We start from the raw sequence: 26,233 nt of genomic DNA on the forward strand, positions 1-26,233 counted from the left end.
GATTGACTGCAGGAAATGCCACGCGGTCTTAGGCTGTTTGGCTTCAGTGGACGGCGGGTGTCCACGTTCTTCATGATGGGCACTTGCTTTGTCCTGGATAAACTGAGGCACAGCGAAATTCTAGTTGCAAGGGGAAGCAGGCTTGGCTCTGGCTCTTAAGCTTGTGACTTCTCTAGCTTGCTGTCTGTATAAGCTCTGGCCAAGCAACTTCAGGAAAGGCAGGTCTGAGGCAATTCAAGCAAGCAATTCAAGCAAGGTTTAAGGAAGGTGACTAGAAATCAGCCTGTGTATGTATCTTGCACGAGATTCAATTGGGCCAATAGGGCAACTGAAGCCAGCACATAGTTACCCAATGAAAAGGGGTTCTGCCAGGCTGTGGCCATAAAAGGCAGAAACATAGTCCTGGTCAGGGAGGAGCAGTAGCCAGTACACTTGCTCTTACCTCAGAAGCAAACTTGTTTACCAGACACACATGGTCCTGTCCCTTTTGTTCCTTTTCCTGCATTACCCTGACTTTCTGCAGGAAGGAGAGGGGAGAGGGAGACCGTGTCTAGACACATCAGGGTCTGTCTGGGTTTTGAGCTGGACCTGTTTGGCCCTACCATGACACCAGGCCAGAGCAGAAGGGCAGGACTACCTCTCTCAACCACCAGCCTTCTTGGCCACAAGGGCACATTGCCAGTTGTCTTCCCAAAAAGCATTCTGAAACTCAGATGCATATATTAACCCAGTTAAGACTTGTTCTTTGGACAATCTCTTCCACCAGATTGCATGTATACATTCATTTCAGCAGAACTACTTAAAGCATCAGGAAGCCCAGTTATCACTAAATCCTAGATTAATACACAGTAAAACTACTGTTTGATTATTAACAGATAATCAAAACCTTCCAGAGGACATCAGTTGTTCCTTTTGATGCTGCCACCTTTGACCTCTGCACTTCCTCTGAATTTCAGTTAAAAACCCAAATGGGTCTCACCCACCTTTCACAGCTTCTTATCCCTGGGTGCAGGAAGCTACTCCAAGTCTTGAGGAAAGAAGCGTGGAAAAGAGTGGAGGTCCTGTGATGATATATATGGCTTTTAAAAGCATAATGAAAGTTAATTAATTAAGCACTCAGGACCTGAAGGGTAGTGGAACACTGGAACGTGTTGCCCAGGGAGGTACTTGGGGCCCCATCCGTGGAGATATTCAAGGAGAGGCTTGACAGGGCTCTGGGCAGCCTGATCTAGTTGAGGATGTCCCTGTTCATTGCAGAGGCGGTTGGACTAGGTGACATTTGGAGATCCCTTCCAACCCAGACTACTCTGATTATTTGAAATGACACACAGAACTCACATCCTTGAACAATCTGTGACTTTGCCTCACTTACAATCTGTTGGTGCTTGTTATTGTTTCCTCCTACTAATGTGCATGGACTCTCACACATGTATTTGGCCAGAGATTTGGCACGGTCTTTTATCTTATGCCAGACTTCCTGTTAACAATTTCTTCATTTTGGAAATGGCTTGGTGGAAGGAGGAAAAAGTGTCACTCCATACAGTAGGCCCATAAGTAACTAAAACATTTCTAATATCATTGGTGAAGGAGTGGTCAGTGTTTTCACCTGCATAAACCTTGTGCTGTGGAAGCCTATTGCTCCTCCTCACCTTTCTGTTCTCTGTTTTTCTCCTGATAAAACCCATGATGTGACAGTTCTTAAATAAATCAGTCCCTGATTGTGTTTTATGATATCATAGTGAGCACAGGCCTGACTCTTAGTAAACAGCATCTCAGCACACTGGGAAGCTTTCTGCTTTAACCACTCTAGCAGCCAAGCAAACTTGCCTACGCTGCAAAAATGATGTGAATTACCTCACCTCTGTGTATCATAATAACCCTTACCACACATTATGCCAAACGTTTAGTGCTGAGCTGCAAGGAGCCAAAATGCAGACAAAAACCCAATAATGTCTAAAACAGAGTTCGAGTGAATCTGGGTCCATGCCAGGTTGCGGAGATCGTTCTTCATGTCAGCCTCAGATCTGACTCTTGTGCATATGAACTAACTAAAGGGGCAGGGAATAAAACAGCATTTGAGTTATTCTCACAGAGCAGGTACTTAATAATATCCATATTTCCAGCATTTGAACATTGTGCTTTTATTAAGCAAAAAACGACTCCCACCAAATATCCCTCAGTTGCAGTAAAGGCTGTGAGCATGATTCTATTTCAGCCTGTGAACAAAGCCATATGGATTTCATCTGAGGGATTTAGGGGTTTTGATTCTTATAAAAGTCATGATGTCAAACAAAACTTCAGATCAGTCCCAAAACATATGCAGTGTGACAGCCAACAATGGAGACTACACAATGACATTCTTCAGCCCAGCAACATCTTTGGGCTCAGCAAGGAATTGAGCACAAACGTGAACAAGCTTCAGCTTTCCAAATTTGAATGAAAGGCATCATCTGACACTTGAATTATGCCATCTCGTAGCTGAGGATGCATTTGACAAAGCATTCTAAAACTTTTTAGCAGATTCAGTATTCTGAAGAAGCTGCAGTCACATGCTACTTGCCACACAGTCTTTCCTACTTTTGAATGTCTCTCCATTCATCTCCTCAGCTGTAACCTGCAATATGCACTCATAATGCTCACCATAGTTTTTCTTATGGCGCACAGCAGCTCTAAGTATGGCAATGTTAGCAGGGAGGAATTGGACTCATAATCAGTAAGCATCTCTAACACTTTCCAGTTAATTTCTTGACATTAATCCAGAAAGAGAAGCCTACTCCAAAAATGTATGTCAAGATTCTTCAAAAAACAAGTCTGAAAGGTCTGTGGGATATATCTTTTAAGCTGCAGCTACAGCTGCTGAGAGGGTAACTAACAAAATTAAGTATAACATCAAAAGAATTTCTAATCATAGTATAATAACTACCTATTTTTGTATCATGTGAGAAGTTTCTAGAAACACAGCAAAACATTTAGGGTTATTATAGGTTCAAAACATAATTCTGGATATGAAACAAGATTCAGGTTTATTGCTTATGTGCTTTCAGCTCAGTCAAGGACAGAAAAAAAAATCTGTTTACTTTCAATACCAAAAAATTGCTAAATCATTTATAACAGCTGGTCATACTAGTGAATGAACCACTCAATCAGCTAACTACTGTATGTCTGAAAAAGACAACACAGGTTTCCATTCCTAATAAAGTGCAAAATATTGATTAGTTCCAGGACAACACATGAATAAACTACTCCTGTTCGCAATTAGGCTTTGTAGTACCCAGAAATTCCAGGTACTTTTCACACATCATTTATCAATATTCTTTCTTTCATTTCTCTTTGCTTTTACTTCAGGTTTTTTAGAATGGTAGCCAAAATAAACAGAATATTTCCATATAGTTCCCTCTCTCACTTCCTGCTTATGAAGGAATTTTCACTCATGGCCTCTCGCACTTCTTGGAATCAAATTTCTTCCAGAAATCTGCAGCACTGTTTCCCCCAGCAGCTAGAATGCACATTTTAATTATGAGTGTTATTACAATCTCCTTTTCACTCCCTCATCCCACATTCCTCCTTCTCTGTCCTATAGGCTGGTCCCTCCCAAACCAGCTGTTAAAGGTAAATCTAAAAATTTACTGCTTGCTTCCTTAGTATATTGCTCTCTCAACACTGCTTTATGAGTGCTGGTCTCTCAAAAAAAAAAAAATAGAAAGAAAAATCAAAAGCTCCTGAAATTTGTGGCATAGCTCTTCTGTATGGTCTAGTTTTAGGTGCAATTTATAGGTTGTGAAAGGCTTGATCTATCTGGGTGCACCAGAGTGCCACAGCTTGCAGCAGTGATTTCCCCCAACAACACCACTAACAAGTGTGAGGACTCAGGGATCTCCATGTTTGCTGCACGCTTAGACAGGGTGCAGCATCCCATCAGTGGAAGCCGTGTGGGTGACAGAATACACGTGGGTCCTCTAGACAGAGATTATGTTGCTAATGCCTATAGTAAACAGGTAATTCTATAACTGATTTTCAGAACTGCTTGTAATAGTTGAAAGAGATCTCATGGTCAACTGTGAGTTTTCCAAATGATGAAAAAGTTCAAAGGATTGGAGAGGAAAAATTTCTTACAAGGTCAATGGTGCTCTGCTTCCAGAAGTATTGCAAACTAAGCTGCGGAAACCATCTGAGAACTGTCTTCAGACTGAATTTCTTGCCAAGGAAAGATTCAGATAACACTGTCTATTTGAGAAAATATTCCAGGCAATATCTCATCACATTTTAAGTTAAAACCAAAAATTTCATTTTTGATAGTGCTGACAATAGATGTATTTTAGCTAACAGAACCATCCAAGATGGAACGGAAGGAGATCACAAGAATAATGTTTGCTCTAATTTCTAGCAATGCATAGGAAAAAAAATATATCTCTTGTGATTATTTAATTGCCTGGACTTTCTTTCCAGAGTATGAGCACATGCGTGAGCTGGTATTTATGTGCATAGACATAAAAAAATAACTATATAAGTATATATATGTATATATCCCTTTGGAATAGACTTTCAAAACAAATCAGAGAATGACAGTAACACAATACTCAATCTCAGCTGCACTCCACAAAATGCTCATAAGAGTTGACTACACAATATTTTTCATCTGACACTTTGCAAGTAAGACACAAATTCAATTCCTCAGGAAGGATCTACAGAGCTGGAACTCCTTTTTGAAGTTATTTTCCTACTCATCATATTCTTTACAAAAATATCATAGTCCCCAAAATTTAAAATCTTGAGATTAGATAGAGAAGGGCTAATAATAATATTGAGTGCCCTACACAGGAAAGTTGCATGAAGCATACAGCAAATATGAAAAGAAAAAGTGCTTTCTGATAGTGTAAAAATTAATATAGAAATATATTTCTCAAAATAATGTCTTCACGAAACCTCTTCAATGTCCTTTAATTCAGCAGTTAGAAAATGCCATTTCATATGTAATTTAACAAACTAGTAGTCCTAATACCCAGTATTATTTTTAGAGTATTATAGTACTGCATTATTATGACAGGACAGGGAGAGAGGAAAGTACATATATTTATTATTTTGAATTCAGGTATTTGCATTTTCCAGTGTCTACATACTGTGAGGGAAAAAAAGTACTTAAAATGTCCTTAAGCCTTGGGGGAATTATAATTACTTTTCATCATTTGTACATTCACAGAGAAAATTCTTGTCTCTAAAGATCTGTAGAACACAGGCCAGTAGCAGAAGCTGGTGTTATAAATAAATTGAAGTGAATGAATAGGAAGCAGAGATACTTTATAAACACAGAAATCATCCAGGCAAACAAGGAAAATGGAGTTATGATCAATCACAAATCTTGCATCAGTGAATTCAAAGTAGTAAGTACAAAATGTGCAGTTCCCAGATCAAATGTTTCCAAAACTCACAAACTCAAGAATTACAAATGTCAACATTAGGATTATAAAGCAACTGTTCAAGAGACAAGAAAAAGGGCTCATTAAATAAACAGTTTGCAGTGATTATTATGACTAGCTTTAGCCCAAAAAATGCTGTAGGATGATCATCATTTCAAGAGAGAGCAAGGTTGCTATATGATTTTGTCAGATTCCTGGTATTGTTGAAGAAATGAGCACACTTTTGAGCACAAAATCCCTTCTGTGATGGTTTTAAGACTGTCTTTTTAATTTTTCTTCACAAAGTTCAAGCAGAGAAAGTGAAAGAATGTAAATAACTCACTAGTGGTTGTAAGAAAGCAAAATAATGATTATTCTAAACACTTCCATTGAAGAGGTAGAAATGTTTAAGAATCTCTACTCAAAACAAAGTTGGGGAGTTGGGCAGTCTCAGCTTGCTCGGCTTCTGTCTGCTACTGATTCTTTTCTGGCTGAAGATAACACACTGACCTTGACAAGCTAAGTCTAACAGCCTCTCTGCTTCTTGACTCTCTGCCTTCTGCCAGGGGGGTCAGGGAGGAGTCCTTCTGGCTGGGGAGAAGGCCCCTTAGGGGAAACAAAGGGAGCTTATTTATATATTTTTATATATATATTTATATATATATAATATTATATATTTGTAAATGTTGTGAATAGTGTATATTTGTACATACTCATTGCATTTCATCATAGATTGTAGATTTGCTTGTAAATAAAGCTTTCATTTGCTTCCAGACTGAGCTAGCCTGGTTATTGTTGGTGTGGGAGGGGGATTTCAGCTCTCACACTGTTACACCTTCTTGGAGTTCAAAAAAGAGAGAAAAAATGTAGAGGTTAAATACATCTAAGGAATAATTGCTATGAACTTCACTTCTGTTGCTTACTTGAAGAAAAGTGTATCTTATTATTCCCATTTTCAAAAAGGGTAAGAAGGAAGAACCAGGGAACTACAGGCCAATCAGTATCACCTCTGTGCCTGGTAAGATCATGGAGCAGATTCTCCTGGAGGCACAACTGAGACAGAAGAATAGTGAAGAGGTGATTTGGTATAGTCAGCAGGGCTTCACCAAGGGCAAATCCTGCCTGACAAACCTGGTGGCCTTCTATGACAAGGTCACAACATTAATAGATGAGGAGAGGGCAACTGATGTCATTTACCTGGACCTGAGCGAAGCCTTTGACACTGTCCCACACCACATCCTGGTCTCCAAACTGGTGAAACATGGGTTTGATGGGTGGACCACAAGATGGATAAAGAACTGGCTTGATGGCCGCACCCAAAGAGTGGCTGTCAATGGCTCCATGTCCCAGTGGAGGCCAGTGACAAGCAGAGTCCCTCAGGGCTCAGTCCTGGGACCAGTCTTGTTCAACATCTTTGTCAGTGACATGGACAGTGGCATTGAGTGCACCCTCAGCAGGTTTGCTGATGACACCAGGCTGTGTGGTGCAGCAGACATGCTGGAGAGAAGGGATGTCATCCAGAGGGACCTGGACAGGCTGGAGAGGTGGGCACAAGCATGAGATTCAACAAGACAAAGTGCAGGATCCTGCATCTGGGTCGAGGCAATCCCAAGCACAAATCCAGGCTGGGCAGTGACTGGCTGGAAAGCAGCCCTGAGGAGAGGGACTTGGGGGTGCTGGTGGGCAAGAAGCTCAACATGAGCTGTCAATGTGCACTTGCAGCCCAGAAAGCCAGCCACATCCTGGGCTGCATCAGGAGAAGTGTGGCCAACCAGGCCAAGGGAGGTGATTCTCCCCCTCTACTCAGCTTTGGTGAGACCCCAACTGGAGTACTGAATCCAGTTCTGGAGCCCCTATTACAAGAGGGATGTGGACCTGCTGGAATGTGTCCTGAGAAGGGCCATGAGGATGATCAGAGGGCTGGAGCACCTCTCCTATGAGGACAGACTGAAAGAGTTGGGGCTGTTCAGTCTGGAGAAGAGAAGGCTCTGAGGTGACCTTATTGTGGCTTTTCAGTATCTGAAGGGAGCCTACAAGAAAGCTGGGGAGGGACTTTTTAGGCTATCAGGTAGTGATAGGACTAGGGGGAATAGAATAAAGCTGGAAGTGGGGAGATTCAGGCTGGACGTGAGGAAGAAGTTCTTCCCCATGAGAGTGGTGAGAGCCTGGAATGGGTTGTCCAGGGAGGTGGTTGAGGCCCCATCCCTGGAGGTGTTTAAGGCCAGGCTGGATGAGGCTCTGGCCAGCCTGATCTAGTGTGAGGTGTCCCTGCCCATGGCAGGGGGGTTGGAACTAGATGATCCTTGTGGTCCCTTCCAACCCTGACTGATTCTATGATTCTGTGATTCTATGATTCTGTTTCCTATACACACACTAGCTGCTTCTGCCTATAAGAATTACTAGTCATGTGTGCTTAGCCCACGAAAGAGCTACAACAACTGTCTACTAACTGCTTTAAGGAGAGGCAATAGCAAGAAAGAAACTCAGCATTTCAAATGTCTAAAGATGTTTTCCACATCTTTCAAGGTTTCAGTTTTAATAATTTTGTTTCACAATGAAAGAATTTCATCCCGGAGAGCAGAAGAACTATCCATCCTAACCAAGTAAATCAGGATCACCTAAGAAAAGTCTTGAAGCGATCCTGAGCATCTCTGTGGTGGTTTGGCCCTGGCTGGGGGCTCAAATGCCCACCAAAGCCACTCTATCACTCCCCTCCTTAGATGGACGGGGGAGAGGGGAAAACATAGCAAAAGGCCTGTGAGTCAAGAGAGAAGCTATTTGATAGGATGAAAAGCAAAAACAGAGGTTGTACATGGAAGCAAAAGCAAACAAAGATAGTACTCTCTGCTTGCAATCAGCAGATTAAGTTAGGTCACTCTTGGGAAGCAGGGCTTCAACACGCGTAGCGGTTGCTCCAAAGGACAGATGTCCCCACACTTCCTTCTTTCGTGTAACTTTTATATCTGAGCTGACACCATATGGCATGGAACACCCCTTTGGTCAGTTTGGGCCAGCTGGCCCAGCTATGTCCCCTCTCAAGACCTTGCCCATCCCTCAGCCTACTGCTGCAGGGGGAAATGCTGGAAAAGCTCAGCCTTGGTTCTTGATTCAGCGGTAGCCAAAACACTGGTGTGTTATCAACACCCATCTACAACACTGCAAAGCACATCACTAGAAAGATGCTCTGGGGAGAATTGACTCCAGCTCAGCCAAATACAATACAATCTCTAAGTAAAACCATAGAACAAATTATGAGATAAGATTAATATCTCTGATGGTAAAAAAATAATTAAATTGGCAGTACATGACTGCTATATGATTAAACTCGGACCTTGTGTTCTACCTGTGCAACCAATTGATGGCTGAGACTCAAAGAGAAGGCAATCCACTCCTCACTGGACTGTCTGCACAGATCTTCAACGCTAGGAAAGGCACTCACTGGCTGTAAAGGTAACATGCATTTTGTCCTTTTTGATTTACTGTTTCAGAGAAATCCATTTTCAGATTCAGAAACTAACTTTCACCTGAAACAAGGAATAACCTCTATTGGAGATTTTATAGCTGTGTGATGCAGAAGGTCACAAACCCTTAGCTTGATTAGATTACTTTGTTCTGTAGCAATTTCATTTATGAAGGCTGATGAATCAGTAGCTACTTCATAATATGTACATACACTGCTGAATTAAAGAAGACAGTTTGTGTTTTAAAAGTGTTGGCCCTAGATATTCTCATTATCTTCCATAATTTCATATAACCATACATTCTCACCCCTTGTCTTTTCATTTTGTTGCTCTTCGCTAGTATTACAGTCGTCTGTTGCATGCTGGTTTCTCTTCCCAGTGGTCAATCTTGAAAATACTTTCTTGTAGAAGGACTCAAAGGGAGTCTTCTTATAAGTAAGTTTTTTAGTATCGGGCCCTACACTGTACATTTTTTGAAGCAGGAAATTTATCTGTTGTATGAAAGATGATAAAAAAATAACCCCAAGGGACAGAAGTAGACGGTTTAACAAAACTTGTGTCTGGCATACACATACAATTAAGTTTCTTTAGACTCCATACTTTATTCCATTTTTTCCAGGGAAGGAAAGAATAATGAAGCTTCAGGGGTGGGCAAGTTATAAATGACATACGACAAAAAATACTTCTTAAGGTAGATTTTTTTCCCTCTAGATTTCTTTCCCTCATCAACAAGTGGCTGGGTTTCAGACACATTTCTTTAACTCTGTGACCATACCAAACCTTTCCCTTTTTTTAATGCTATAACATAAATTGCCTCAATGTAGAGATCCTGAGGACAGGCTCTACAAATGATTTCTTTACCTCCTCCTGCAGCCCCAGACAGCATGACAGAGGTCTTTTGAGGGCATCTCCCACTTCACCAGCACTGCCACCCCACCCCAGGTCTCCTTATAACAGCCAACACTGAAAATGTACAACCATGTGGTTAATGATCTTAGCAGAGACTCGATTTTGTAGCCTTACATGTAAACCGTTTTCACATTTACCCTCTTCTTTGCAATGACAAGGGCTACAAACTTTAAGAGGGAAAGTTGTTACTTTTTCAATGAAAGCATTTTTTCTGAGTAGCCAGATTGGGCCTCTCACAAGAGACAGTAAGGTTCAGGTAATTTCACTTGTCTCCAAATTAAACTGAGATGGGGTGATGTAGTGCATTTAGTGTCCCTTACACTTCTTGGGTGCTTCACTGTGCTGGGCTACCTGTCACCCAATGCAGCTCTACCATGAGCCCCAGAAAAAGAGGGAAGGAATGAGGGACAACCACACAAGTCCTCTCCTGATGCTCTTGATAGCCAGACCAGAAACTGCTCCATTGATGGGATACTTTCTTTCCTTTTATTCAGTTAAGCTTATTTGCATATCTGATGTTAATAATTTTTTTCCTGTTATTTTAGCAGCAAATGCACACCAAGAGCCATGCTGATACGCTGAGTGGAAAAGTATATGTTTGTGTATGCCCACCACTGAAGTCAATCATAATAAAAGACATGACAAATTGTGTGATTCCTTCTCAAAACTGAATCCTGTGATGTTTACGCAGAGCGTAAGGATACTTATGCCTTTAATACAAGAAGCATGCTTTCTGTTTGCATAGATAAGTGAAACATTGCCTTGTCATTACAGAGGGTAAAATGTGCGGATTCTAAACCCTTCCATAGTCCCTGGATATAAGACTGCATTCATATGTTTGTGTTTAACATGAACAAATTTATGATCTGATGTGGATTCCTCTGAGTACAGATGCATTCCAGCTATTTGCTGAGTCCTAATTTTGAAGAAACAAATGTGAGTGCTTTGGGGGGGGGGAGATTTTTCTATTTATTTTAAGGGCTTTCAGTGCAGTGCAGAATCGTTTGTTTTGTTTTGTTTTGTTTTTTATGAATGGGTGGGTTCAGGATTGTCTGTGACAGGTTAAAGGACAGGTAGTGCGAACCAGCATATTAGTAGAAAATCGAGACTGGGAAAGTAAATCACATGCATTTAGATCTATTTGTTCATTTTTGTAACTACAGATAGTCCAGGTTGTATGAATGATGTCAATAGACAGCTATACCAAAAGGTCTTCTTTTGCTGTTGATACTACCAACAGTTACAGAAAAAATCTGCATAAATTTGAGGCTTCACCCTCAAGATCATTTCAGAAAAAAAATAGCATGTTTTGTGAATGTCTTCTGAATATGTCTTCCATAGGAAGGCAAAGAGGAAGAAATAAAAAGTGATCATATCGCTTACACGTAGCCATGCATCTATCTGGTGAAGGGTTTCCCCTTACCTTGAGGAATCTCTCAGGATACTAATTCAGATCCTGTTGTCAGTTATATATAGATGCTCACTGTCCAAAGAGGATGTGAACCTAAAAGGGACTGTTGCCTTACTCTGCTTGGGTTCCCGTTTATCACAAAATCATAGAATGGCAGAGGTTGGAAGAAAACTCTGAAGATCATAGAATCCAACCCCCCTGCCATAACAAGATCACCTAGGGCAGGCCACACAGGAACATGGTTGTTTCCCTTGATGTTGCATACAGGGAGACCAGAGGCATCCCAGTGCTTAGTCAAGTCAATCTTAGAGCCTTTCTGTGCTGATAGAGTGACTTAGAGTGCTTTCCACAGATTCCAGAGCATGCTTATCAGTATGCTCGTTGTGGTTCGGGTTAGAGATAACTACATTAGAATAGGATCTATATTAGGCTCAGGATCAAAGTTTCTATTTGAGGCCAAATCAAGGGAAATGCCCGATTTTTCAGTAGTCCTAATCATACTGATACACTGTCATTGTCCACATGGATGATAGTCTTATTTTCCTAAATCTCAGATCAATCTCATTTTCCCAAAGCTTTTGCTATCTTGAAAAGCGGGAAATAGAGAAACTACTCTGGAAAAAGACCCACTGGAGCAGATTTGAAAAAAAAAAAATGAATCCAAACACTTCTTTAAATTTAATGGAGATTGCTTACTGGCTTTTATTTTGTTCTATTTCTCACACATACAAATACATATTTTTCAATAATCAGTCATCTGCATCAAACTTACATGTCCCAGTGTTGTTTCCTTTGACGTAGTTGGACAAATTCCCATTGATTTCAGCTGGAGGAGGGTCAGAACTAATGTGCATTACTGAAAACTTTCAAAAGCATATTCTGGCTGGCAGTTATTTAAAGAGGTATGGAGCTTTAACAATTCAAACCATATAACCTGTCTTTGATATGACTTTATTTGCCTGCATGCCAGAAGGAAAATAATATTGCATATCTTCCTGAAATACCCTTCTGATGTAAATGTTCTGTCTGATTAACAGTTGTGTCCTTTACTTAGGAGACCTTCCTCTGTGTGCAAGTCAGGAGTTTCTTAAAGTCTCATCTTGGAAATGCTTCAGGTCAACTAACTGAACCAGTCTTAAATGAATTTTTTTGCTGTCCCTGATTATTGTCCTTGCTGAAACCAGAGGATGCACTGATTTCATGGAGCCAGTTATGAATAGTAATCGTGGGGTTTGTGATCTAAGAATGGAAGGTCAAAACAGCTAAGATCATCTGATGAAGCAGTGAATGCTCTTACTAACAGTCCTTTGAAACAAACAAAAAAGCCACTATGCAAGAGGAGTACAACGGTGTAATTGAGGGACAGAAGTATAGCATCAGGTAGATAAACCAGATTTAGTTCAATCAAACACATAGTACAGCAAACAGTACTAAAGATGTACATATGTCTGTTTGCCAGAGGGAGAAATCCAGAGCAGCTTCAAAACACTGACTCTCTCAGCCAATTAAAAAGGAAACTTCTAGACATTGTTTTAATGGTGACCAAGAAGAAGAGCCACTAGGATGTTGGTGTGGCACTGAAAGATTGGTAAGACCTGCCATGCAGAGAATTGAAAATTAATTAAATTAATTAAGATGAATGCAGGTTAGGAAAGTCCAGAAAAACAGCTCCCAGGAGGTGATGGTGAGTTTTTCTAGGGATTTTTAGGCTGTGTTTCTAATTCCCATGGAGAGTAATGAGAGCTATAATGTACACATAGAGTATAGGTGTGCATTTATTTTTTACAAAGAAAAGAGTTTGATCCCTGTTTAAAGACCAAACTCACATCATCTGGAAGACAGGACTCTTATTTTTAGAGGTAACATACTTTATGTTTCTGGCAGCAGATCCAAGGTAAGAAATTTTCAAGCTCTTTTGTGTTTCAACTTCTTGACTTCAAATCGTTTTGCTAGTCTCAGAACACAGCATTTATACATACCACAAAATCTCAAATTACCTACAGCTTTGATACACATGTTACCAAATAAATCACTGCAAATACATATATGTATTTGTGTATTACTCGTCCCTAAGGAAATGAGTCCATGCAATCACATACTTTATCTCCTTCTAACTTTTGAAATCTTTCCCAGATGCCAACCACATTTGATGGAGGAGTACAGATCACAGATAGCTAAGTTCCTAGAAATACAGTGATAATCAGTACCTGAAACAGGAGGGCAGGGTGACTTTTGCAATTAAACCCTCTGTATATCAGTAGACATCTGGACAAAGAACACTGCAAGAACTAACTGGACTGTTCGGGTAGAAGTAATTCTTAACAGACATGATAAGCATCTGCCTCATTAATTGTCAAAAGCTTCTACAGCTCAAGAAATTTAATGAACAGAAGGAAATAACTCTGAAGGCAATTGTGCCTCACTTGATCTAGTGCTTACAGGGCAACCCACTCAGGAAATATTAATTGCTTTCCCCTGGAGCTTGTTAGTGCATAGGAGAATTGACTTTAATTATGCATCTTCCTTTGTCACAGTTCTGTCTGTGCAATAGAAAGCAATTTGATACACATTTGATACATGGAAGGAAGAAGCATAATATGCTACAAATTTGCATTCAATTTCATAAATGACAGATCTTTTCTTTGAGCAATTAGCCTGGGTTTGAAGGAAGGACAAAACTCTAAGGTATGTTCACCATAAAATAACCCTGTCTGTATTTGTTTGGGGGGGTTGGTGGTTTCGGTTTTGGATTTTTTGTTTTTGTTTTTGGTTTGTTTTTTTGTTGTTGTTGTTTTTTGGGGAGGAGGGGTGTGTGTTTAATTAATTCAGAGAATAATTAAAATAGATTATAATCTTTCCTTATCCTTCAGGTTTATGTCAAAGGTCAACAGTGGGAACCTGTAATGGATTTGATTCTAATTAATTAGCCAAGGAAGAGCACTGGTGTACCAGAACAAATTACATACATACTTAAAAAGAGGACCAATAACAAAACTTCATAAAGTCACCTTATCCTTCATTTCCCATGCAAAGATAGCTAAATGCCCCTTTCCAGTTAACATGACAAAATAATAGTTTTAGAACTTGTCCTGAAATTTATAGCAGCAACATTTGTTAATTAGATATCTTTTTCTAATTATTATTGAAACATGAAATAGAGGAAATATTTTCATTTGTAACTTTTTTTTAAGATGCAAGAAGATGGATTTAAGAACCTGTCTACATTTTAGAATCAAAGAATCATAGAATCAGTCAGGGTTGGAAGGGACCACAAGGATCATCTAGTTCCAACCCCCCTGCCATTGGCAGGGACACCTCACACTAGATCAGGCTGGCCAGAGCCTCATCCAGCCTGGCCTTAAACACCTCCAGGGATGGGGCCTCAACCACCTCCCTGGACAACCCATTCCAGGCTCTCACCACTCTCATGGGGAAGAACTTCTTCCTCACTTCCAGCCTGAATCTCCCCACTTCCAGCTTTATTCCATTCCCCCTAGTCCTATTACTACCTGATAGCCTAAAAAGTCCCTCCCCAGCTTTCTTGTAGGCCCCCTTCAGATATTGAAAAGCCACAATAAGGTCACCTCAGAGCCTTCTCTTCTCCAGACTGAACAGCCCCAACTCTTTCAGTCTGTCCTCATAGGAGAGGTGCTCCAGCCCTCTGATCGTCCTGGTGGCCCTTCTCTGGACACGTTCCAGCATGTCCATATCCCTCTTGTAATAGGGGCTCCAGAACTGGATTCAGTATTCCAGTTGGGGTCTCACCAAAGCTGAGTAGAGGGGGAGAATCACCTCCCTTTGGCCTGGTGGCCACACTTCTCTTGATGCAGCCCAGGATCTGGTTGGCTTTCTGGGCTGCAAGTGCACATTGACAGCTCATCTTGAGCTTCTCGTCCACCAGCACCCCCAAGTCCCTCTCCTCAGGGCTGCTTTCCAGCCAGTCACTGCCCAGCCTGGATTTGTGCTTGGGATTGCCTCGACTCAGATGCAGGATCCTGCACTTTGTCTTGTTGAACCTCATGAGGTTGGCTTGCGCCCACCTCTCCAGCCTGTCAAGGTTCCTCTGGATGCCATCCCTTCCCTCCAGCGTGTCTGCTGCACCACACAGCTTGGTGTCATCAGCAAACTTGCTGAGGGTGCACTCAATGCCACTGTCCATGTCACCAACAAAGATGTTGAACAAGACTGGTCCCAGGACTGAGCCCTGAGGGACTCCACTTGTCACTGGCCTCCACTGGGATATGGAGCCATTGACAGCCACTCTTTGGGTGCGGCCATCAAGCCAGTTCTTTATCCATCTTGTGGTCCACCCATCAAACCCATGTTTCACCAGTTTGGAGACCAGGATGTGGTGTGGGACAGTGTTGAAGGCTTTGCTCAGGTCCAGGTAAATGACATCAGTTGCTCTCTCCTCATCTATTAATGTTGTGACCTTGTCATAGAAGGCCACCAGGTTTGTCAGGCAGGATTTGCCCTTGGTGAAGCCATGCTGACTGTACCCAATCACCTCTTCACTATTCTTCTGTCTCAGTAGTGCCTCCAGGAGAATCTGCTCCATGATCTTACCAGGCACAGAGGTGAGACTGACTGGCCTGTAGTTCCCTGGTTCTTCCTTCTTACCCTTTTTGAAAATGGGAGTAATGTTTGCCCTTTTCCAGTCAGTGGGGACTTCTCCAGACTGCCAGGACTTTTGGAATATAATAGAGAGGGGTTTAGCAACCTCCTCTGCCAGTTCTCTCAGTACCCGTGGGTGTATCCCATTGGTCCCATGGACTTGAACACTTTCAGGTTTTTCAGATGGTCACAAACCTGATCTTCACTTATGATGGGCAGTTCTTCCTTCTGGTTCTTGCCATTAGCTTCCACGACTATTCCATGATTGCGGTTGAAGGCCCTTGCAGTGAAGACTGAGGTAAAGAAGTCATTGAGAACCTCAGCCTTTTCCAGGTCACTTGTGACCATTTCACCTGTTTCCTTTCTGAGGGGGTCCACACCTTCCCTAGTCTTCTTTTTGCCATTAATATACCTGTAGAAATTCTTAGTGTTCCCTTTAACCTCCCTGGCTAGATTCAATTCAAACTGTGCTTTGAGTTCCTCACCAGGTCTCTTGCTGCTCAGGCAGCTTCCTTATATACCCCCATTCTAGCTGCTCTTTCCTCCACTTCTTGTAAAGCTTCCTTTTAAGTGACAGTGTGTCCAGCAGCTCCTTGCTCATCCAGGCAGGCCTCCTATCATTCTTCCCTGCTTTCCTCTTTGTGGGTATACATTGCTCCTGGACACAGAGGAGGTGATCCTTGAATACTGACCTGCTGTCCTGGGCCCCTCTTCCCTCTAGGGCTTCGTCCCACGACACTTTGGCCAGCAGATCCCTGAAGTGATCAAAGTCTGCACACCTAAAGTCTGGGGTTGTAAGCTTAGAATACGTCCTCCTGGTTGCCCTGAGGATCTTAAATTCAACTGCTTCATGGTCACTGCAGCCAAGGCTGTCTCTGAGCCTCACACTGGTTACCAGCCCTTCTCTGTTGGTGAGAACAAGGTCCAGCATAGCACCTTTTCTTGTTGGTTCCTCTACCATTTGGAGGAGGAAGTTGTCATCTATGCAATCCAGGAACATCCTGGATTGCTGGCACCTTGCTGTATTGTCCCTCCAGCAGATGTCAGGGTGGTTGAAATCCCCCATGAGGACCAGGGCTTATGGCCTGGAAGCCACTTCTATTTGCCTGTGGAGGGCCTCATCTGCTTGGTTTTGCTGGTCAGGTGGCCTGTAGCAGACCCCTACAGTAACATCTCCTTCCCCTGTCTTGCCTTTAATTTTGACCCATACACTCTCAACCAGCTCATCATCCTTCCCCAGGTGGAGCTCCACTGATTCCAGCTGGTCATTGACATAGAGGGCAACCCCTCCTCCTCTCCTTCCCTGCCTATTTTATTGCACTATAAACCACACAGCCAAAGCAAGCAGCGCAGAGGGATTATTACTGGGTCCTCAAGTTTCCCTAAAGAACTAGAAATAGTAATTGTAACAATATTGGTATATTTGTCCACAGAATAATATTTTATGACCCTTTCAGTAAGAATGCAGAGGAAAAAAGGGAGCATTTCCAAAATCAGGCATAACATTAAAGAAGCAACACATTCTGCTGGGAAACATGTAGAAAGCTTCATTTTAACTTCACCTGGTGCTAGTTTTGGCTAAAGGAAAATTTATAAGGCACTATTAAAATTCCCCCTTTTCAGCTTCCTAGAGTGTTCTTCTCCTGCAAAATGAAGTTTTCCAAAGCATGATAATAATTAATAAACCCAAATATACTAATAAACACTTAACTAATATTCCACACCACACCCTTGTATAGATTAAAGAGTTTTCCCCAGGAATTTACACACTCATGAATCTTCTCTCAAGTTATCCTCCAGAAGTTTTTTGTGACAGAAATCATTAGCCCGAATTAAGCCTACATTTAATCTGGATTCTGGTGTTTAAACTGTTAGGTAATCAGTTCAAATAAATACCTTGAGTGTTTATAAAAAGAAATGCAAATTATTTTGCACCATGAAATTCAGAACAGCTTGAGAAACTGCAAATAACCCAAAACTCATTGTAGTTAGTGATACTCCTTTCAGTGACTTTGCTGGGCTTGGGTCTGTCGTTTTTCCTTGGTATGATTGCAAAACTGAACGTCTGCCTTCTAAAGGAGTGAAAAGAAGCTGATTTATGGCACATAAAAAGCCTAATATTATTGTAACACATAGTTACATAGATGATATAGTGTGATACAGAAGAAGAACAGAATGTCTATCCTACAAGGGAGTGCTTGTAGTTTTTCTTGAATAAAATCAACTTTCATATTTCTCATAGGAAAGAATATCTTAAATCTACTTGATCCAGTGCATTATGAACTTTTGAAGATTTCAGGCAATTCATTCATTTTTTTCCTAACCTTCCTTTATGGGGATACCGCATCCTTGGTCTCTGAAATCAATTCTACAAGGCAGTGTATTAAAGTTTTTTTGTGGTATAATGGTTTCTTTGTCATTCAAAATGTGTTTTTAGGCCTATAATTTCCTTCAAGTGAGCACAGTTCCGCTAACAGAAGTATATTATTTTGACAGTAAGTCACTTGGCATAAGACTTCATTGTGTATGCCTTTTGTTTATATAATCCTTCCTAACAGTAACAAGGTGTTTACTGTTCAGCAAACACATTTTATTTTAACTGCCAACAGTAAAACTGTCTGATAAAGTTTGATTTAGCTAAAGAAAGCAAGTTCTCATTTAGCCCAAATAAATCTATGGTGCTATAGACAGCTGTTTGGAATACATAATCCCCCAAGCTCTTATAGCAAGGCAACTCTTGCTATTGAATGAGCGAGAGAGAGCAGGCTCAGCTGTTCAGGATGTGCTCCATTACAACTGTAATCTATAGCATCATCCTGCCATATTGTGAAAGCATTACTCACATTCATCAGCAGTGAAGGAAATACTCTTCTGACAGATGCTCTGCAGACTGATAGCTGACACCCTAAACTGAGCTCTATAGATTTTGCATTAAACACGTCCCACGGTCCCAATCGATGTGGCCTGGCTTTCTGCTTCTCCCTGTTCTCCTGCAAAGAGATCAACATCTAATACCATTGCTGTGAGATTCTCAGGCACTTAGCTCTCTCCAAGTGGAAAAATTTCAGATCTCAGAGAAACAATGAACACAGACACTTCCCAAAATAACAGCATTTTGCTGCTTGAAAGAAAGAAAAATTCATAAGCCTAAAGGCATTTTTCTTCCATTTTATGGCTGACTTTATCCTGGAGAAACTTGCCAAAGAAATGCTATTTCTAAGGCTAATATTATAAAGGTTTTTGAGAGCAGCAGGGGAGAAATTGCTGATACGTCACATGGAGTCTAAAAGAGTTGCCTATAGCAAATGCAAAGCAAAGAAGACTCAAATTTTGCTTTGTGTTAAAATCAGAATATACAGTGGGAGTATGTACACAGGCAGAGATCAGGACATGCATGATGAACCAATGCTGCACTTCCATTTTAAACAAAAAGTCCTAGAATTAATCATAGAATTAAAATATAACAATCTTCTAACCTTAACCTCAAAGCAATGGTAAAGTAGTTTGCCACTATTCCCTCCTTGCCCTCTCCCCCCCTCTCTTTTTTTTCCTTTTGTAGGATTACTTCTTCAAACACTGCTCCTGCTCCCACTGAAGTCACCAGCAGAACTCCTGTAACTCACTGAGAACAGAAGCTGGCCCATAAAGTGGTTGTGGTTTAGAAAATGCTTTTAGGAATGATCAAGAATCAAGAATCAAGAATCAAGAAGGTTGGAAGAGACCTCAAGGATCATCGAGTCCAACCTGTCACCCTACACCTCATGCCTATCTAAACCATGGCACCAAGTGCCACGTCCAATCCCCTCTTGAACACCTCCAGGGATGGTGACTCCACCACCTCCCTGGGCAGCCCATTCCAATGGCCAACCACTCTCTCTGTGAAGAACTTTCTCCTCACCTCCAGCCTAAACCTCCCCTGGCGCAGCTTGAGACTGCGTCCTCTTGTTCTGGTGCTGCTTGCCTGGGAGAAGAGACCAAACCCCTCCAGGCTACAACCTCCCTTCAGGTAGTTGTAGACAGCAATGAGGTCTCCCCTGAGCCTCCTCTTCTCCAGGCTAAACAATCCCAGCTCCCTCAGCCTCTCCTCATAGGGCTTGTGCTCAAGGCCTCTCCCCAGCCTCGTTGCCCTTCTCTGGACATGCTCCAGCAATTCAACATCTTTCCTAAACTGAGGGGCCCAGAACTGGACACAGTACTCAAGGTGTGGCCTAACCAGTGCTGTGTACAGGGGTACAATGACCTCCCTGCTCCTGCTGGCCAAACTATGCCTGATGCAGGCCAGGATGCCATTGGCTCTCTTGGCCACCTGGGCACACTGCTGGCTCATGTTCAGGCACCTGTCAACCAGTACCCCCAGGTCCCTTTCCACCTGGCTGCTCTCCAGCCACTCTGACCCCAGCCTGTAGCTCTGCATGGGGTTGTTGTGGCCGAAGTGCAGCACCCGGCACTTGGACTTGTTGAATGCCATCCTGTTGGACTCTGCCCATCTGTCCAGCCTGTCAAGGTCCCTCTGCAGAGCCCTTCTACCTTCTAACAGATCAACACCTGCTCCCAGCTTGGTGTCATCTGCAAATTTACTGATGATGGACTCAATCCCCTCATCCAGATCATCAATAAAGATATTGAACAGGATGGGGCCCAGCACTGATCCCTGGGGGACACCACTAGTGACAGGCTGCCAGCTGGATGTGGCACCATTCACCACCACTCTCTGGGCTCGGCCCTCCAGCCAGTTCCTAACCCAGCACAGAGTGCTGCTGTCCAAGCCACAGGCTGCCAGTTTGGCCAAGAGTTTGCTGTGGGGGACAGTGTCAAAGGTCTTGCTGAAGTCCAGGTAGACTACATCCACAGCCTTTCCCACGTCCACCAGGCGGGTCACCTGATCATAGAAGGAAATCAGGTTGGTGAGGCAGGACCTGCCCTTCCTAAATCCATGTTGGCTGGGCCTGATTCCTTGGCCATCCTTCAGGTGCGCAGTGATTGCCCCCAAGACAATCTGCTCCATGATTTTCCCTGGCACTGAGGTCAGGCTGACAGGCCTGTAGTTCCCAGGTTCTTCTGTCCGTCCCTTCTTGTGGATGGGTGTCACATTGGCCAGTTTCCAGTCTTCTGGGACCTCTCCAGTGAGCCAGGACTGGTGGAAAATGATGGAGAGATGCTTGACCAGCTCATCTGCCAGCTCTTTCAGCACCTTAGGATGAATCCCATCAGGTCCCATGGACTTGTGAATATCCAAGTGACTCAACAAGTCTCGAACTAATTCCACACGGATTTCAGGAGTACAACACTGCTCCTTGACCCCATCAACCAGCTCAGGAGGCCAGTTATCCTGAAGTCCTCCTGCCTTACTGTTGAAAATGGAGGCAAAGAAGGTATTTAGAATCTCAGCCTTCTCCTCATCCTTAGTTACAATGTTACCCTCCACGTCCAGTAAAGAGTGGAGGTTCCTCTTGCCCCTCTTTTTAGCATTAATATATTTATAAAAATGCTTTTTGTTGTCTTTCACAGAAGCGGCCAGTTTAATTTCTAACTGTGCTTTTGCCTCTCTAATTTTTCTTCTACATGATCTAACAACATCCTTAAACATATCACTAGTTGCCTCCCCCCCTTTCCAAAGGCGATAAACCCTCTTTTTTTCCCTTAAATCCTTCAGGAGCTGCTTGCTCATCCAGGCCGGTCGTCTTCCCCGCCGGCTCGTCTTACGGCATGTGGGAACTGCCAGTTCCTGTGCCTTTAAGAGCTCCTGTTTGAAGTAGGTCCAACCATCCTGGACCCCTTTGTTCTTAAGGGCTGTTACCCAGGGAACTTTCTGAATAAGTTGCCTGAACAACCTGAAGTTTGCCCTCCGAAAGTCCAAAGTGAGGGTTCTGTTACTGCTCCTCCCTATCTCCCTGCATATTGAAAACTCCACTATCTCATGGTCGCTGCACCCTAGACAGCCTCCAACCATCACATCTCCCATCAGCCCTTCTCTATTTGAGAACAGCAGACCAAGCAGAGCCTTGCCCCTGGTAGGTTCACCTAAGAGCTGCATCAGGAAGTTGTCATCCATGCACTCTAGGAACCTTCTGGACTGTCTCCTCTCTGCTGAATTAAGTTCCCAGCAGATGTCTGGTAGGTTAAAGTCCCCCACAAGGACAAGGTCTGATGATCTTGAGACAGCTTCCATCTGCTTATAGAATATCTCATCGGCCTCCTCATCCTAGTTGGGTGGTCTATAACAGACTCCAACCAGGATGTCAGTTTTGTGTGGCCTCCCTCTGATTTTAACCCATAAGCATTCAATCCTTTCATCTGCAACCTCGAGTTCTGAGGCATCAAAAGATTCCCTAATATACAGGGCCACCCCTCCTCCTCTTCTCCCTTGCCTGTCTCTCCTAAAGAGCTTATAACACCCCAGTGTGGTACTCCAATTGTGAGAATCGTCCCACCACGTTTCTGTAATGGCAACTACATCATAGTTCTCCTGGTGAACCAAGAGTTCCAGTTCATCTTGTTTGTTGCCCGTACTGCGTGCATTGGTGTACATGCACTTCAGCTGGGCTGCTGATTTCACCAGTTTGTGTGGTCCTCCCTCCTTTCCAGGGAGACTGGTTTCCACACCCACCCCTTCAGACCTAGTTTAAAGCCCTCCCAGTGAGTCGTGCCAACCCCAGTGCCAGCACCCTCTTACCCTTTCTAGATAAATTCAACCCATCTTGGTCCAGCAGGTCAGGTGCAGTAAGAGTTGCCCCGTGATCAAAGAAGCCAAAATTCCGCTGCTGGCACCATCTCCTAAGCCAACTGTTGATGGTGTGGGTTTTCCTGTTCCTCTCAGTGTACACCACAGCTGCTGAGGGAACTGAGCAGAACACCACTTGAGCTCCTGCCCCGTCAATTGATTTCCCAAGGGCCTTAATTTCCTTTTTAATCTTCCTGGTGCTGCTCTTTTCAATTTCTTCACTTCCAGCCTGAATTACCAGCAATGGGTAATAGTCAGAGGGCTGGATTAGTTTAGGTAACCTCCTGGTGATGTCCTTCACCCGGGCCCCAGGTAGGCAGCAGAAAAGCAGTCACTTACCTACAGGGAACAGAAGGAACAAGAACAAGAAAGAATACAAGCTGTTTCTGAAGCATATCAAGGGAGGTTTAAATATAATTTCTGTACTGGAATTCAGTAACAACTGGGTTGGGTTTTGTTCTCTGTTATTATTTGTACTATCTTCAAACAGTCTAGATACCAAGACTATAATCTTGCATTAGATCTGGGAGTTCCTGGAAGGGCAACTAGCTCTGCTTCATATTTTCATTCTGCCACAGGACACATTGCATGGAAAGACAAACAGATGTCACAGAATCATAGAATCATAGAATCAGTCAGGGTTGGAAGGGACCACAAGGATCATCTAGTTCCAACCCCACTGCCATGGGCAGGGACACCTCACACTAGATCAGGCTGGCCAGAGCCTCATCCAGCCTGGCCTTAAACACCTCCAGGGATGGGGCCTCAATCACCTCCCTGGACAACCCATTCCAGGCTCTCACCACTCTCATGGGGAAGAACTTCCTCACGTCCAGCCTGAATCTCCCCACTTCCAGCTTTATTCCATTCCCCCTAGTCCTATTACTACCTGATAGCCTAAAAAGTCCCTCCCCAGCTTTCTTGTAGGCCCCCTTCAGATACTGAAAAGCCACAATAAGGTCACTTCGGAGCCTTCTCTTCTCCAGACTGAACAGCCCCAACTCTTTCAGTCTGTCCTCATAGGAGAGGTGCTCCAGCCCTCTGATCATCCTGGTGGCCCTTCTCTGGACACATTCCAGCATGTCCATATCCCTCTTGTAATAGGGGCTCCAGAACTGGACGCAGTACTCCAGGTAGGGTCTCACCAGAGCTGAGTAGAGGGGGAGAATCACCTCCCTTGACCTGCTGGCCACACTTCTCTTGATGCAGCCCAGGATCTGGTTGGCTTTCTGGGCTGCAAGTGCACATTGACAGCTCATCTTGAGCTTCTCGTCCACCAGCACCCCCAAGTCCCTCTCCTCAGGGCTGCTTTCCAGCCAGTCACTGCCCAGCCTGGATTTGTGCTTGGGATTGCCTCGACCCAGATGCAGGACCCTGCACTTTGTCTTGTTGAACCTCATGAGGTTGGCTTGTGCCCACCTCTCCAGCCTGTCAAGGTTCCTCTGGATGGATCCAGCGTGTCTGCTGCACCACACAGCCTGGTGTCATCAGCAAACCTGCTGAGGGTGCACTCAATGCCACTGTCCATGTCACCAACAAAGATGTTGAACAAGACTGGTCCCAGGACTGAGCCCTGAGGGACTCTGCTTGTCACTGGCCTCCACTGGGCCATGGAGCCATTGACAGCCACTCTTTGGGTGCGGCCATCAAGCCAGTTCTTTATCCATCTTGTGGTCCACCCATCAAACCCATGTGTCACCAGTTTGGAGACCAGGATGTGGTGTGGGACAGTGTTGAAGGTTTTGCTCAGGTCCAGGTAAATGACATCAGTTGCTCTCTCCTCATCTATTAATGTTGTGACCTTGTCATAGAAGGCCACCAGGTTTGTCAGGCAGGATTTGCCCTTGGTGAAGCCATGCTGACTGTACCCAATCACCTCTTCACTATTCTTCTGTCTCAGTAGTGCCTCCAGGAGAATCTGCTCCATGATCTTACCAGGCACAGAGGTGAGACTGACTGGCCTGTAGTTCCCTGGTTCTTCCTTCTTACCCTTTTTGAAAATGGGAGTAATGTTTGCCCTTTTCCAGTCAGTGGGGACTTCTCCAGACTGCCAGGACTTTTGGAATATAATAGAGAGGGGTTTAGCAGAGTAGGGTTAATCATAAAGAATTCCTACTTCTGACTGAGCAGGTTCATGTTTTGAAAGCATGACTTGTGGCCACTTTTTGACTTTTACTGTGTTTGGTTGGTCTTTGCCTTTAAACTCACATTGCATTAGAATTTTGTAAATGATTATGTGATAATTGAATGAAGGCTACTCATTAAAATGTGGTCAGTTGACCTTGGCTGGATACAAGGTGTCCATCAAGGCACTCCATCATTCCCCTCCTCAGCAGGAGAAGCAAGGGGAGAAAAACTCATGGGTCAAGATAAAGACAGTTTAATAAAGCAAAAGCAAAGGCTATATGGAAACAAAGGAAAACAAAATATCTATTCTCTGCTTCAGATCAGCAGGAAATGTCCAGCCAGTTCACAAGAGGTAGGGCTTCAGTATGTGTAGCTGTTGTTCCAGAACACAAATATCATAATAAAAATGTTCCCTCTTCTCCTTTCTCATACCTTTAATTGCTGAGCAGACATCATATGGTATGGAATAACCCTTTGGTCAGTTTGGGTCAGATGTCCTTGCTATGTCTTCTCTCAAGATCTTGCCCAACCCTAACCTCCTGGTGAGGGAGGAATGTTGAAGAGACAGCCTTGATTCTGTGTGAGCACTGTGCAGCAGTAGCCAAAACACTGGTGTGTTATCAACACCTTTCTAGCTGCCAATACAAAGCACAGCATTATGCGCGCAGCTGTGGGGCAATTAACTCCATCTCAGCCAAATCCAGTAAATGCACAGAGAATGGAATAACTGGCAATGGTCTTGCAGGAGAGGGAGACAAATAGGCATGTGTTGATAACTTGAGTAGGAAACTATGTAATGCCATTGAAAATATTTAGGATCGTCTGTTAAACGTATTTTCTCTGTCTTCCACAAACTGCTGAGTGCTCTAACTGTTGAGCACACTGTGGTGTGCAGGAAAGCAGTCTGCCTGTGTCTTTGCATAGTCACACTAGAAATTCTAGTTCTTTCTACAATACCAGTCCTGGTAGCAATGAAAATGCCATTAGAAAACACTTGTCTTCAGCAATATTTGCTAAAAAACATAACAAGATTTTCTTCTCCTACAGAAGCTTTGCTGATGTAATTGAATTTGTACTGAACATCTCAGTGTATAGTGTCACATACCTATTTGGACACTTGTATAAGAATCAGGCCAGAAATGTTCTCAGTGCATTTCAGCGTAACTGATGCTGCACTTGAATATGTAGTGCATCTAATTTATAAATTAGGGAGATATTTTACAGGAACACACTGCAGTTATGTAAGTGTATGCCATTATTTATTGATTAAATAATCAATAAAACCATACATTAAACATTGCACACTCAGAAGAGAAAGTATTTGAAGATAATTACCAAATCATAGAATCATAGAATCAGTCAGGGTTGGAAGGGACCACAAGGATCATCTAGTTCCAACCCCCCTGCCATGGGCAGGGACACCTCACACTAGATCAGGCTGGCCAGAGCCTCATCCAGCCTGGCCTTAAACACCTCCAGGGATGGGGCCTCAATCACCTCCCTGGGGAACCCATTCCAGGGTCTCACCACTCTCATGGGGAAGAACTTCCTCATGTCCAGCCTGAATCTCCCCACTTCCAGCTTTATTCCATTCCCC

This window comes from Indicator indicator, chromosome 2 (genome assembly GCF_027791375.1).
Source record: "Indicator indicator isolate 239-I01 chromosome 2, UM_Iind_1.1, whole genome shotgun sequence".
NCBI lineage: Eukaryota > Metazoa > Chordata > Aves > Piciformes > Indicatoridae > Indicator > Indicator indicator.